The sequence below is a fragment of the Hevea brasiliensis genome, chromosome 5, assembly GCF_030052815.1.
Source record: "Hevea brasiliensis isolate MT/VB/25A 57/8 chromosome 5, ASM3005281v1, whole genome shotgun sequence".
NCBI lineage: Eukaryota > Viridiplantae > Streptophyta > Magnoliopsida > Malpighiales > Euphorbiaceae > Hevea > Hevea brasiliensis.
In genome coordinates this window covers 97997547-98010707 of record NC_079497.1, presented here as the reverse complement: position 1 = coordinate 98010707, position 13161 = coordinate 97997547, and the positions used below count along the sequence as shown (strand labels likewise).

General features: G+C 34.1%; 2 non-coding genes across 2 annotated transcripts; both read right to left on the bottom strand.

The window, feature by feature from the left end:
- Positions 1 to 6732: 6732 nt before the first annotated feature.
- LOC131180312 (small nucleolar RNA R71) lies at positions 6733 to 6839 on the bottom strand. The gene has a single exon (XR_009149088.1). It is a non-coding gene; the product is annotated as a small nucleolar RNA R71 (small nucleolar RNA).
- A 5091-nt stretch (positions 6840 to 11930) lies between these two features.
- LOC131180360 (small nucleolar RNA R71) lies at positions 11931 to 12037 on the bottom strand. The gene has a single exon (XR_009149136.1). It is a non-coding gene; the product is annotated as a small nucleolar RNA R71 (small nucleolar RNA).
- Between the last annotated feature and the right edge of the window lie 1124 nt (positions 12038 to 13161).

Sequence of the window (13161 nt, the reverse complement as noted above, 5' to 3'; positions counted from 1 at the left end):
AATTTAAATTTTGAGTTGTTTTAGTTAAATAGTTGATTTTTCTTTCTCTTCTATTTCATGTTTATTATGTATTTAATTTTTGTTCTATATTATTTCATTTAAATGCTTACTTTTTGCCACTTTTGAGGTTTTTTTTTTTTTTTTTTTAATGTAAATTCACTGAATGGGGCCAAAGCTCATAACTGGAACCTGAACTGAAATTACAAAGAAGATTGAATAGAAGCAAAGTTTTTTTATGGGTGGACCAAAGGGAAATTTAAACTTCATGTTTTTTTCTTGCATGGGATGTAATGGACCTAGGCCTTTGTAATAATTATAGGATATGGTATTTCTTTTTTATTTTTGTAAAAGGCCATCTTTTTTTTTTTGGATTAAATTATTTTCTCCTCCTTCCTTTCTTTTGTTAGATTTTTTTATATATATTTTAATGACAAGTATGCATGAAATTTGATCTAATTAATTAATTTTGAACTTAGGAATAACTTGGTAACATTAAAATTTACTTATGCATGCATGATAGAAATCGTAGGTTATATTAACTTAGAGATTATGTATGACATTCTTACTTTAGATAGTCCGTACGTTCTATTGTTCCGTGACTAATTTCTGTCTGGACAGCCAAAATATCTAGAACTATATGCAAACTAGAGTGAGGAGTCATAAATAGTTTAAATAATGACAAGAAAAATTAAGAAAAAATTTAAGCAATGAAATGCACCAAGGTTAAATGAGTCGTAGCTCCGACGATGGGTAACCCTAACAGGAAGTGACTGTGAAGACAGTTACTGACCCTAAACTCGAGGGGAAACCCTTTGAAATAATTTTGGAGACTCTAGTTAAGGATTATGGAGGCTTAGATGACAATAGATTGCTAAGAAAACACAAGAAAAATTTAGTTAATCAGTACAAACAATTTTAGCTCATTAAGCACAACGAAGGGCATTTTGGTCATTTCACCTTCATAGATATTTTTGACCAACTTGTCCATTTAAGTAAGCGAGGTTTATGTCCTAAAATATGAATAAATATTGCTAAAATTTTAATTAAAAATGAGAAAAGAAAATAAGAAAAGAAAATAAAAGAAATAAAATTCAAACAATATTTATTATATAAGCATGATGTCATGATGATATAATTAAAATTTAATTTAATTAAGTTGAAGATAAATATGTAAAATGAGACAAAATCACATAAAAACAAAAGGAAGTCATCTTCCTCTTCCCATCATCATTTGGCCGAACCACCTTGCTCCACCCATTGCCAAGCTTCAAACTCTAATTTTCTTGCTCCATTCTCCATATTTCTCCTATCTTCAAACACTAAAACTTGATAATTTACCTTGCTAAAGAGATTAGAAGCAAAAAGAAGTGGAAAATTTGAAGTTAGGGAAAGTTTGGGAATTCTTCAATTGAGGTTAGTGATAGTCTCACTCTTCTTTTCCTTTCTAAAGTTGAAATTAAGGTTCAGTATGGATGAATTACAAGGGAAAAGTTGAAATTCATGCATGAAACTGGAAATTTAAATTTTGGCCAGTCCTTAGTAGTGAGGGTTTGATGTTGTTAATTGATATTAAACATTGATTTTAACTTTGATGATTTGATAAACATGAAAGATATGTTAAATTGCATGTGTTATATGAATTGTGATTATGGAGCCAGGGTTTTGAGGAGAAAATTGGGGATTTGTTAAATTATTTTTGAATTGATGTTGATGAGATTAATTATGGACTATTTGAAGTGCATGGAATATGATTTGAGATTGATAGTAGTGTGGAAAAGTGGTATTAGGAGTATTATTTCATTGTAGGATTTTTGGACTTATGAGTCCAACAAGGTTAGACAGCCATAAGTAGAGTTGTATTACTCCAATTGGTATGAGACTAATTGGAGATGAACCCTAGGACATATGACACATTTTTTGTGAAGAGACCCTGCCCAGAAAACCAACCTAAAGTGACCTAAAAATTGCCTAAATTTGGGTAACCAAAATCTGGACTTGGAAAAATGACCATATGAACAGTGATTGTTCAAATGGCCATAACTTTGAGCAGAGAGGTCCAAATGGCTTGATTCTTGAACCCATAGAAAGCTTAGACATATTAGAACAACTTTCATGAATAGAAACCCAAATTGTGACCATAGCCTAATCGAATTTCCAACCAAATTTAGCTCCTCAAAACTGCCAAACCCAAAATTGCCCAAAAATTCTGGACAATTACTAATCCGGCCAGTTATGGTAATTTGACCATAACATGAGCTACAAAACTCTAAATGGAGTGATTCAAAAAGGAAATTAAAGTAGAGACATTAAGGAACAACTTTGGTGAAGAAAGGTTAGCCAAAATCCCACTGTAGAATGATCCAATGAAACAGTAAACATAGGTGAAACAATCTAGAAATTTGGAAATAATCCTAGGGAGCCTTGAATTGTAATTGGCAACTAATGCCAACAAATTTAAAACCCAAAATGTGGTATTATTATGAAATTAGAATTTGTAATCCTATTATTTATTAAATAGTCAAAATTTGTATGAATAGTAATGTAAATAGTAAATACAATGACACAAAATACAAGAACTAAATTGCTAGAGGAAATTAAGGTATGAAATTTGGAATCCATGAATTGTTCATGGATTACTTGGAATAGGAATGGTAATTCACCTAAATGACTTAATAAACACTTAAGTTATGTGAATAGGTAGTTAGGATTTGTATTCCCATCACTAGTAGACCTCATAAGACATAAGTAATACAACTTGAAATATGAAATGAAATTAACCTAAATTGATTGTTAAGTATAAATGAGATGAAATTAACATTAGGACTTATGTTTCTATTACAAATAAGATAATAACACCTTGTACAATAAATGGTACATGAGAGGAATTAAAGTGAATCATAAATACTTAGTAAGTAAAATACTTCTTGAATTATGAATTCATATAAATATTGTAATGAATAAATGAATCACATGAATGTGTAAATGGGACATTAGTTCTCATCATGAGAGAAAGGAAGAAAGTTTTGAGTATAATGGTATGTGAAGATAATTAATGTGAATCGTAATTAATATAGATCATATAATGAATGTATAAATTACGTAGAAATGTGATTTGGAAATTATGCTTCCATCATGACTAGAATTAAAATGCTATAAAACATAAATAGAAAATATAATGAAATAATAAAACATACGAACATTTAATAGTACTAATGTGCCTATGTATTGCCTAGACACGTGTCACAGATTGGATAGATTGGCATGCTAGTAGGGGATTATTTGAGCAGTACTGCGTAAGGCTTTATGCTTGTATTTATGGCTTGTGTGCCCGACTATTTGTTATCATGGCTTCTTAGCCATATTGATTGCATACGTGGTTGACATTTTGTGTATTTACGTCCCATGGTATGATGGCCCGAGGCACTGCGGTTGTAACACCCCTATATGCATGGCCTGGTATATTTCACTGTTACGATGACCGGTGTCGGTCTGGACAATTAAGAGGATTAGAACCATGTTTAAGACACCTAGAAAAGCCTTGAATGAAATTTAATGGTGATTACCAGATAGGTAAGTATAAATAAGAAAAATAATGCATAAAAAGTTAAATGAGCCAAGGATCACAGCGATGAGTGACCTTATCGGGAAGTGACTGCAAGGTTAACTGTAATCCTAATTTTGAATGGAAAAAATTGATACCGCGGTCCTAAGGACTATTGCAAACCTAGTGAAAAAGAGAAAATCACAGAAAAGGGTTGATAAGTAGGTCAAATAATTAGGTCAGGACTCTAGAAGAAATACTGAATTATATGCAAACTAGATCAAACCGGCGAGGGGCAAATTGGTCAATTCACCCCTAGAGGTGACTCCTGACCTAACTGTCTAATAAAATTGGAGAAATTAAAATTTTGAAATAGAGAATTAAATTAAAGAAATAAGGAAAAATAAAGGAAAAAGAAAAGAAGAGAAAATTAGAATTTTTGACATCATCAAAGTTGCATAAGCATGATGCAATAAAGTCTAATATCAAATAATTTAAATTGTGGGATAATTATGGCATAAAAGAGTTAAAAATTAAAAAAAGAAAAAAAAAAGGTGATCTTCTTTACCAAGCCTAGCCGTCCCTCACTCCCTCTCTCATCTCTCTCCAAAACTCCATGGAAACTTGATGTTAAGTGATAAGTGCATAATTTATTAATTTTACTCTCATCATATTTAGTGTTTCTAGTGTATTTTTATGCATAATTCAGTTGATTAAAGTATATTTATCATTTAGGCATATATTTAGATAGTTGTTGGAATAATTGTGTTAAATGGAGAAATTTTCAGCATTTGACATTTGCTGTATTTTTTAGGTATTTCTAAAGTTATGGGTCTCCAAATTGAGTCATGTTCAATCCATTGAAAAGCTAAGATAGAGCACTACAAATGATAAAGAGGGACCAAAGCTCAAATCAGTCTCCAAGGTTGACAACATGAGCTATGGATCTATTGCAAAAGCCCAGACTTGATGTATCACCACTAGTTTCAATATTTATTTTGTATCTGGAGTTCCAAATATCCAAATGAAGCAAGACCAAGCCCAATGGAACCTTAAGAGCCACCTCTACAACTTCTATGAAGGGTTGGAAGTGAGATGAGGCCATTTTAATTGTGAAAAATGGCAATGAAGTCGTCATTATGGGCTGGACTGTCTATCAAAATTAGTCTTGGTTTTTGGGCCATAACTTGGCTGCAGACCTCATATTTGGGAAAATGAGTAACCATTGGAAAGCTAAGAAATAGGGCTACAACTTTCCTGAAGATGGAAGAGACAGATTTGAAAGGAAAAGTGGCTGAAAAATGTCCTTGATTGTAGAGACATGAGTGCAAGCTGAAAATCTGTCTTTTGAATTTCAAAACTTTTCCTAGTTTGGTTCCTATCTTTGGGATTAGGTTTTTTATTATAAAAGCATCTTCGGGCAGCAGCCGAAAACACATCCAACCAGACCTTCGAACACCATAGAAGACCTTCATTCTCCATTCTCTTTTTAGATTTTTTTTTTATTTTTCTTTAATTTTCTGTAAGCCATGAATATGAGTGGCTAAGTTCTTAATTCAGTTCAAGGGATTCAAGTTGTTATGCGTGATTTGTGAGACCAGGTTATTAATTTAATTTATGTCTATTATTTTCTAATTTCATTGTCTTTGATCTATTGAATGATTTGCTAAAAAGGCCTATTAGTTATTGTTTGATGTGATCAAGTGCTAGTTCATCTTCATAATCCGTAATTATTGTGTAAGATTGAACATGAGTAGCAATTAGGTTTTATTGATTATGATCCCAATTTTCAATAATAACCTAATTAAACAATAGGGTGAATTAGATGATTTATGCTTCATAAATTGTTGTTTAGCTTAACTACTTCCTATTCTTAAAGCAATTATTAATTTGATGAGGATTTCTTAGTACCAATTCAGTTAATAATTAGAGTCAACAATAGTGCTGGGCTCGAATTGATGAGTATAGGGAAGTTAGAAATTTTACCTCACTGTTTGGTAAATCTACGTTAAGTATTCAATAAGAGATAATTGTATTTCTTTTGTTTATGATCAAATCAATGCATTGGAACGTGAATTACCTTGGACTGAAGTTTTTTAATTTGAGAGTTTCATATTTAATTTTAGTTCTTAATTTTTGATTTTTAATTTCTTCTTTGGACTGCGAATTACCCCCCTAGCATTTGTTTCTTTTTCCATTACACAAGTGCACGAAATTTAATAATTCAGTCTCTAGGGTTCGACCTGGATTTACCAATTACTGCAGAAAATATTTTATAACTAGTAATTTCAGTTAATTTAATTTTTGGTGGATTTGACAGCTACCAAGAATTTTGGCATCGTTGCCGGGGACTAAAGTTTATTGGATTTCATGTTTTTAGTGTTAGGATATTTTGTTATTAACTTTGTTTATGAGTTGTTATTGTTTTTAGGTTTTCAGAAAAAATTACAGTGTTAATATTCATCGATAGATTTTTGGTTGAATTAGGAGGGCGGCTCATACCTATTTTGAAGAAAACGACATTCTGATCAAGACCAAAATCTTCCATAGGATTCTTTGGCCCCACCCTCTTGAGGCCAAATTCCATTGTTTTCTAGGGTTTTGAGGCATTTTTCTATTTTTACTTTGATTTCTCTTTATTTATGATAAGAACTTGTCAATCTAGTGAGTTGATCTTTGATCCAGAAGTAGAAAAAATAGCTAAACAGTTGAGAAAATTAGCTAAGCAAGCTAGTCAAATTTTGAGTACATCTAAAGGAGTCCAATCTCCAAGGGAATTAAGTTCGAATTCAGATTCGGATTTGGATTTATATTTCGAAAATGAAACTATGGCTGCTAGAACTTTGAAAGAGTTGGTCGCTCCTGATCTAAACCAACAGCCTTTGTGTATTCAATACCCTACTTTAAACGTTGCTTTTGAGTTAAAATCTGGACTAATCCATTTGTTACCTAAATTTCATGGTCTTGTAGGTGAGGATCCACATAAGCATTTAAAGGAATTTCATGTTGTGTTTTCTAGCATGAAACCTCAAGGAGTTTCCGAGGACCAGATTAAGCTTCAAGCTTTCCCTTTCTGACTGGAAGGTACAACTAAGGATTGGTTATATTACCTTCTTTCTGGATCCGTTAACTAATGGAATGAGATGAAGCGAATGTTTTTGGAGAAATATTTTCCTGCTTCCCATGCTACTAACATAAGAAAAGAAATTTAGGGGATTCGGCAGTGCAATGGAGAGAGCTTATATGAGTATTGGGAGCGATTTAAGAAGTTGTGTGCAAGCTGTCCACATCATCAAATAAATGAGCAGCTTCTGATTCAATATTTCTATGAGGGACTTCTACCAATGGACCACAGTATGATAGATGCTACTAGTGGAGGAGCTTTGGTTGACAAGACACCCGAAGAAGCAAGGAGGCTGATTGCTAACATGGCAGCAAATTCTCAACAGTTTAGAATGAGAATGGATCACACACTGAAGAAGGTTAATGAGGTAAGTACATCTAACCTTGAGAAACAGACTTCTGATTTAACTTCTTTGGTGAGGCAATTGGCTATAGGGAACATGCAAACAGTTAAGGTATGCAGAATTTGTTCGGGTTTAAGTCATGCTACTAACATGTGTCCTGCATTACAAGAGGATGGATCAATGCAACATGCTAATGCAGTAGGAAATTATGGACAGAATGCAGTAGGAGATTATATACAGCCACAATGCAGGTATGATCCCTTTTCTAATACTTATAATCTAAGATGGCAAGATCATCCTAATCTGGGTTATGGGAATCAACCGGTGCAAAATCGATACTAGCAGTAGAGACAAGTGAATCAACTACCTCCACCTCCCTCAAATCAAGGTATATCACTTGATGAAATTGTTAAGGCTTCGGCTAACAATATCCAACAGTTTCAACAGGAGACCAGAAATAGCATTCAAAATATAGAGTGGCAGATCGGTCAGTTAGCTTCATCTGTGAGTAAGCATGAAGCTCAAGGTTTTCAAAAGCTCCAATCACAAACGGTCATGAATCCCAGAGAAAATGTGAATGCTATAGTGTTGCGAAGAGGGAAAAAAGTTGATAATCAGACTCCACATGAGCCAATAAAAAAGAAGAAGCAAGGAGCAAAAGAGTCTGAAATTCCTGAAGTTGAGGTAAATACTGAACCTAAATTGAATAAGGTTAAAAATTCTGTTCTTCCTCCATTCCCCTGCAGGTTGGTTAAGAATAAGAAAGAAGAACAAGAGAAAGAAATTTTGGAGACTTTCAGGAAGGTAGAGGTGAATATACCTTTACTTGATGTGATTAAACAAGTTCCCAACTATGTTAAATTCCTTAAGAAACTATGCACTACAAAGCGCAAGTTGAGGAATAATGAGACAATCAGTGTGAGGGAAAATGTGTCAGCATTAATTCAGTAAAAATTACCCCCTAAGTGTAACGATTTAGGTTCATTTTTTATTCCCTACAGAATAGGTGGTTCTAAATTTGAACATGCAATGGCAGATTTAGGAGCATCTACTAATGTTATGTCAAATTCAGTTTTTAAACTTTGAATTTGGGTCCTTTGAAAGAAACCAGTGTCATTATTCAGTTAGCTGATCGTTCCAATGCTTACCCATTGGGAATAGTTGAGAATGTGTTGGTGCAGGTTGGAGAATTGATTTTTCCTATAGATTTTTTCATTTTAGATATGGAGGATAGTGTTCCCACATCAAAGTCAGCTTTGATTTTGTTTGGAAGACCTTTCCTAAAAACTACCAAGACAAAAATTGATGTGGATGATGGTACCTTAACTATAGAGTTTGATAGAGAGACTGTCAAATTTAATATCTTTGATGCCATGAAGTATCCTGCTGATGACTATTCTATTTTTTCTAATGATGTTGTTAAAACATTTGTGCAGGATGTTTTTGAGTTAAGCATCGAGAATGAGTTAGCAGTTGTGATTAGTCAAGGAATTCAAGAAATCAGTACCAATACGCCATTAAGTGCAGAGGTTCAAGATGTAGTAATGGCATTGCAGTCATTACCTCCTATTCCAAAAAGGTATGGAGTATCAAAGATCGACTTACCTGTATCTCACACAAAATTGTTACCTTCTGTGGTTTAGGCACCATTTCTTGAACTCAAGCCTTTACTTGAGCATTTGAAGTATGTTTACTTGGGAGACAATGAGACACTTCCAGTTATCGTCTCAAGTAATTTAACAAAGATTCAAGAAGACAGATTGATTAGATTTCTGAGAGTACCAAGAAAGCAATTGGATGGACAATAGCTGACATCAAAGGTATAAGTCCATCAATGTTCATGCACAGGATTTTACTGGAAGATGATGCTAAACCAAGTAGAGAAGCTCAAAGGAGGTTGAACCCACAGATGATGGAGGTTATGAAGAAGGAGATTTTAAAGCTACTGGATGCAGGAGTTATTTACCCAATTTCAGACAGTAAATGGGTGAGTCTAGTCCAAGTAGTGCTAAAAAAATCAGGAGTCACTGTGGTAGCAAATCAAGATAATGAACTGTTTCCAACAAGGATTCAGAGTGGATGGCGAATGTGCATAGACTACCGCAAGCTAAATTCAACAACAAGGAAGGGCCACTTCCCACTGCCATTCATTAATCAGATGCTTGAGCGGTTAGCGGGTAAGTCTTATTTTTGCTTTCTTGATGGCTTTTCTGGATATAATTAAATTGTGATTGCACCAGAGGATCAAGAGAAGACTACCTTTAATTGCCCTTTTGGAACTTTTGCTTTTAGAAGGATGCCCTCCGGGCTTTGTAATGCACCTATCACATTTCAGAGATGCAAGATGAGTATATTTTCAGATTACATTGATAATTGCTGATAAGTGCATAATTTATTAATTTAACTCTCATCACATTTAGTGTTTCTAGTGTGTTTTTATGCATAATTCAGTTGATTAAAGTATATTTATCATTTAGGAATATTTTTAGATAATTGTTGGAATAATTGTGTTAAATGGAGAAATTTTCAGCATTTGACCTTTGCTATTTTTTTTAGGTGTTTCTAAAGTTGTGCATCTCCAAATTGAGTTCTGTTTAATCTATTAAAAAGCTAAGATTGAGCATTATAAATGATAAAGAGGGACTGAAGCCCAAATCAGTCTCCAAAGTTGACAAAATGAGCTATGGATCTATTGCAAAAGCTCAGACTTGATGTGTCACGACTAGTTTCAGTATTTATTTTATATCTGGAGTTTCAAACATCCAAATGAAGCAAGCCTAAGCCCAATTGAATCTTAAGAGCCACTTCTACAACTTCTATGAAGGGCTAGAAGTGAGATGAGGCTGTTTTAATTGTCAAAAACGGTAATGAAGTAGTCATTATGGGCAGGACACTTTGTCAGAACTAGTCTCGATTTTTGAGCCATAACTTGGGCTGTAGACCTCGGATTTTGGCAAATGAGTACCCATTGGAAAGCTAAGAAATAGGGCTACAACTTTCCTAAAGAGGGAAGAGACAGATTCAAAAGGGAAGTGGCTGAAAAATGGCATTAATTACAGAGATGTGAGTACAGGCTGAAAATCTGTCTTTTAAATTTCTAAACTTTTCCTAGTTTGGTTCCTATCTTTGGGATTAAGTTTTTTATTATAAAGGCATCTTTGGGCAGCAGCCGAAAACACATCCAACCAGACCTTTGAACACCATAGAAGACCTTCATTCTCCATTCTCTTTTTAGATTTCTTCTTTATTTTTCTTTAATTTTCTGTAAGCCATGAACATGAGTGGCTAAGTTCTTAATTCAGTTCAAGGGATTCAAGTTCTTTTGCATGATTTGTGAGACTAGGTTCTTAATTTAATTTAGGTCTTTTGAATATCTATTGTTTTCTGATTTCATTGTCTTTGATCTATTGAATGATTTGCTAAAAAGGCCTATTAGTTAATTATTTGATGTGATCAATTGCTAGTTCATCTTCATAATCCGTAATTGTTGTCTAAGATTGAACATGAGTAGCAATTAGATTTTATTGATTATGATCCCAGTTTTCGATAATAACCTAAGGAAACAATAGGGTAAATTAAATGATTTATGCTTTATAAATTATTGTTCAGCTTAACTATTTCCTATTTTTAAAGCAGTTATTAATTTGATGAGGATTGCTCAATACCAATTCAGTTAATAATTAGAGTCAACAAGAGTGCTGGGCTCGAATTGATGAGTATAGGAAAGTTAGGGATTTTACCTCGCTGTTTGATAAATCTTCATTAAGTATTCAATAAGAGATAATTGTATTTCTTTTGTCTATGATCAAATCAATGCATTGAAATGCGAATTAACTTGAACTAAAGTTTGTTTAATTTGAGAGTTTCATATTTAATTTTAGTTCTTAATTTCTAATTTTTAATTTCTTCTTTGGACTACGAGTTACCCCCCCCCCCAACCTTTGTTTCTTTTTCTATTACATAAGTGCACAAATTTTAATAATTCAGTCTCTAGGGTTCGACCTGGATTTACCACTTACTATCGAAAATATTTCATAACTGATAATTTCTGTTAATTTAATTCCTAGTGGATTCAATAGCTACGAAGAATTTTGGCGTCGTTGTCAGGGACTGAAATTTATTAGATTTCGTGTTTTTAGTGTTAGGATATTTTGTTATTAATTTTGTTTATGAGTTGTTTCTTTTTTCAGGTTTTTGAAAAAAATTACGGTGTTACTATTCATCGACAGATTTTTGGTTGAATTAGAAGGGCGACCCATACATATTTTGAAGGAAACGACATTCTGAACAAGACCAACCAGTCCATAGGATTCCTTGGCCCCACCCTCTTAAGGCCAAATTCCATCATTTTCTAGGGTTTTGAGGCATTTTTCTATTTTTACTTTGATTTCTTTTTGTTTGTGACAAGAACTTCCCAATCTGGTGAGTTGATCTTTAATCCAGAAGTAGAAAAAATAGCTAAACAGTTGAGAAAATTGGCTAAGCAAGCTAGGCAGATGCCGAGTACATCTGAAGGAGTCTAATCTCCAAGGGAATTAAGTTCGAATTCATATTCAGATTCAAATTCCGAAAATGAAACCATGGCTGCTAGAACTTTGAAAGAGTTGGCTGCTCCTGATCTAAACCAATAGCCTTTATGTATTCAATACCCTGCTTTAAATGTTGCTTTTGAGTTAAAATCTGGACTAATCCATTTGTTGCCTAAATTTCATAGTCTTGCAAGTGAGGATCCACGTAAGCATCTGAAGGAATTTTATGTTGTGTGTTCTAGCATGAAATATTAAGGAGTTTCCGAGGACCCTTTCTCACTGGAAGGAACAACTAAGGATTAGTTGTGTTACCTTCCTTCTTGATCCGTCAACTCATGGAATGGGATGAAGCAGATATTTTTGGAGGAGTATTTTCCTGCTTCCCATGCTGCCAATATAAGAAAAGAAATTTGTGGCATCCGGCAGTACAATGGAGAGAGTTTGTATGAGTATTGGGAATGATTTAAGAAACTGTGTGCAAGCTGTCCCCATCATCAAATAAGTGAGCAGCTTTTGATTCAGTATTTCTATGAGGGACTTCTACCAATAGGCTACAGTATGATAGATGCTGCTAGTAGAGGAGCTTTGGTTGATAAGACACCAGAAGAAGCAAGGAGGCTGATTGCTAACATGGCAGTAAACTCTCAGCAGTTTGAAATGAGAATAGATCACACACCTAAGAAGGTTAATGAGGTAAGTACATCTAATCTTGAGAAACAGATTTCTGATTTAACTTCTTTGATGAGGTAGTTGGCTGTAGGGAAAATGCAAACTGTTAAGGTATGTGGGATTTGTTCGGGTTCGGGTCATGCTACTGACATGTGTCCTGTGTTACAAAAGGATGAATCAATGCAACATGCTAATGCAGTAGGACATTATGGACAGCCACAATGCAGATATGATCCCTTTTCTAGTACTTATAATCCAAGATGGCAAAATCATCCCAATCTGAGTTATAGGAATCAACCGGTGCAAAACCGATACCAGCAGTAAAGACCACAGCTGAATCAACCACCTCCACCTCCCTCAAATGAAGGTATGTCACTTGATGAAATTGTTAAGGCTTTAGCTAACAATACACAATAGTTTCAACAGGAGACCAAAAATAATATTCAAAACATAGAGAGGTTGATTAATCAGTTAGCCTCATCTGTGAGTAAGCTTGAAGCTCAAGGTTCTGGAAAGCTTCCATCACAAACAGTCATGAACCCCAGAGAAAATGTGAGTGCTATAGTGTTGCGGAGTGGGAAAGAAGTTGATAATCAGACTCCACATGAGCCAATGAAAAAGAAGAAGCAAGGAGTAAAGGAGTCTGAAGTTCCTGAAGTTGAGGTAAATACTGAACCTAAACTGAATAAGGTTAATAATTCTGGTCTTCCTCCATTCCCATGCAGGTTGGCTAAGACTAAGAAAGAAGAATAAGAGAGAAATTTTGGAGACTTTCAGGAAGGTGGAGGTGAATATACCTTTACTTGATGCGATCAAACAAGTTCCCAACTATGCTAAATTCCTTAAGGAACTATGCACTACAAAATGCAAGTTGAGGAATAATGAGAAAATCAGTGTGGGGGAAAATGTATCAGCATTAATTCAGCAAAAATTACCCCCTAAGTGTAAGGATCCA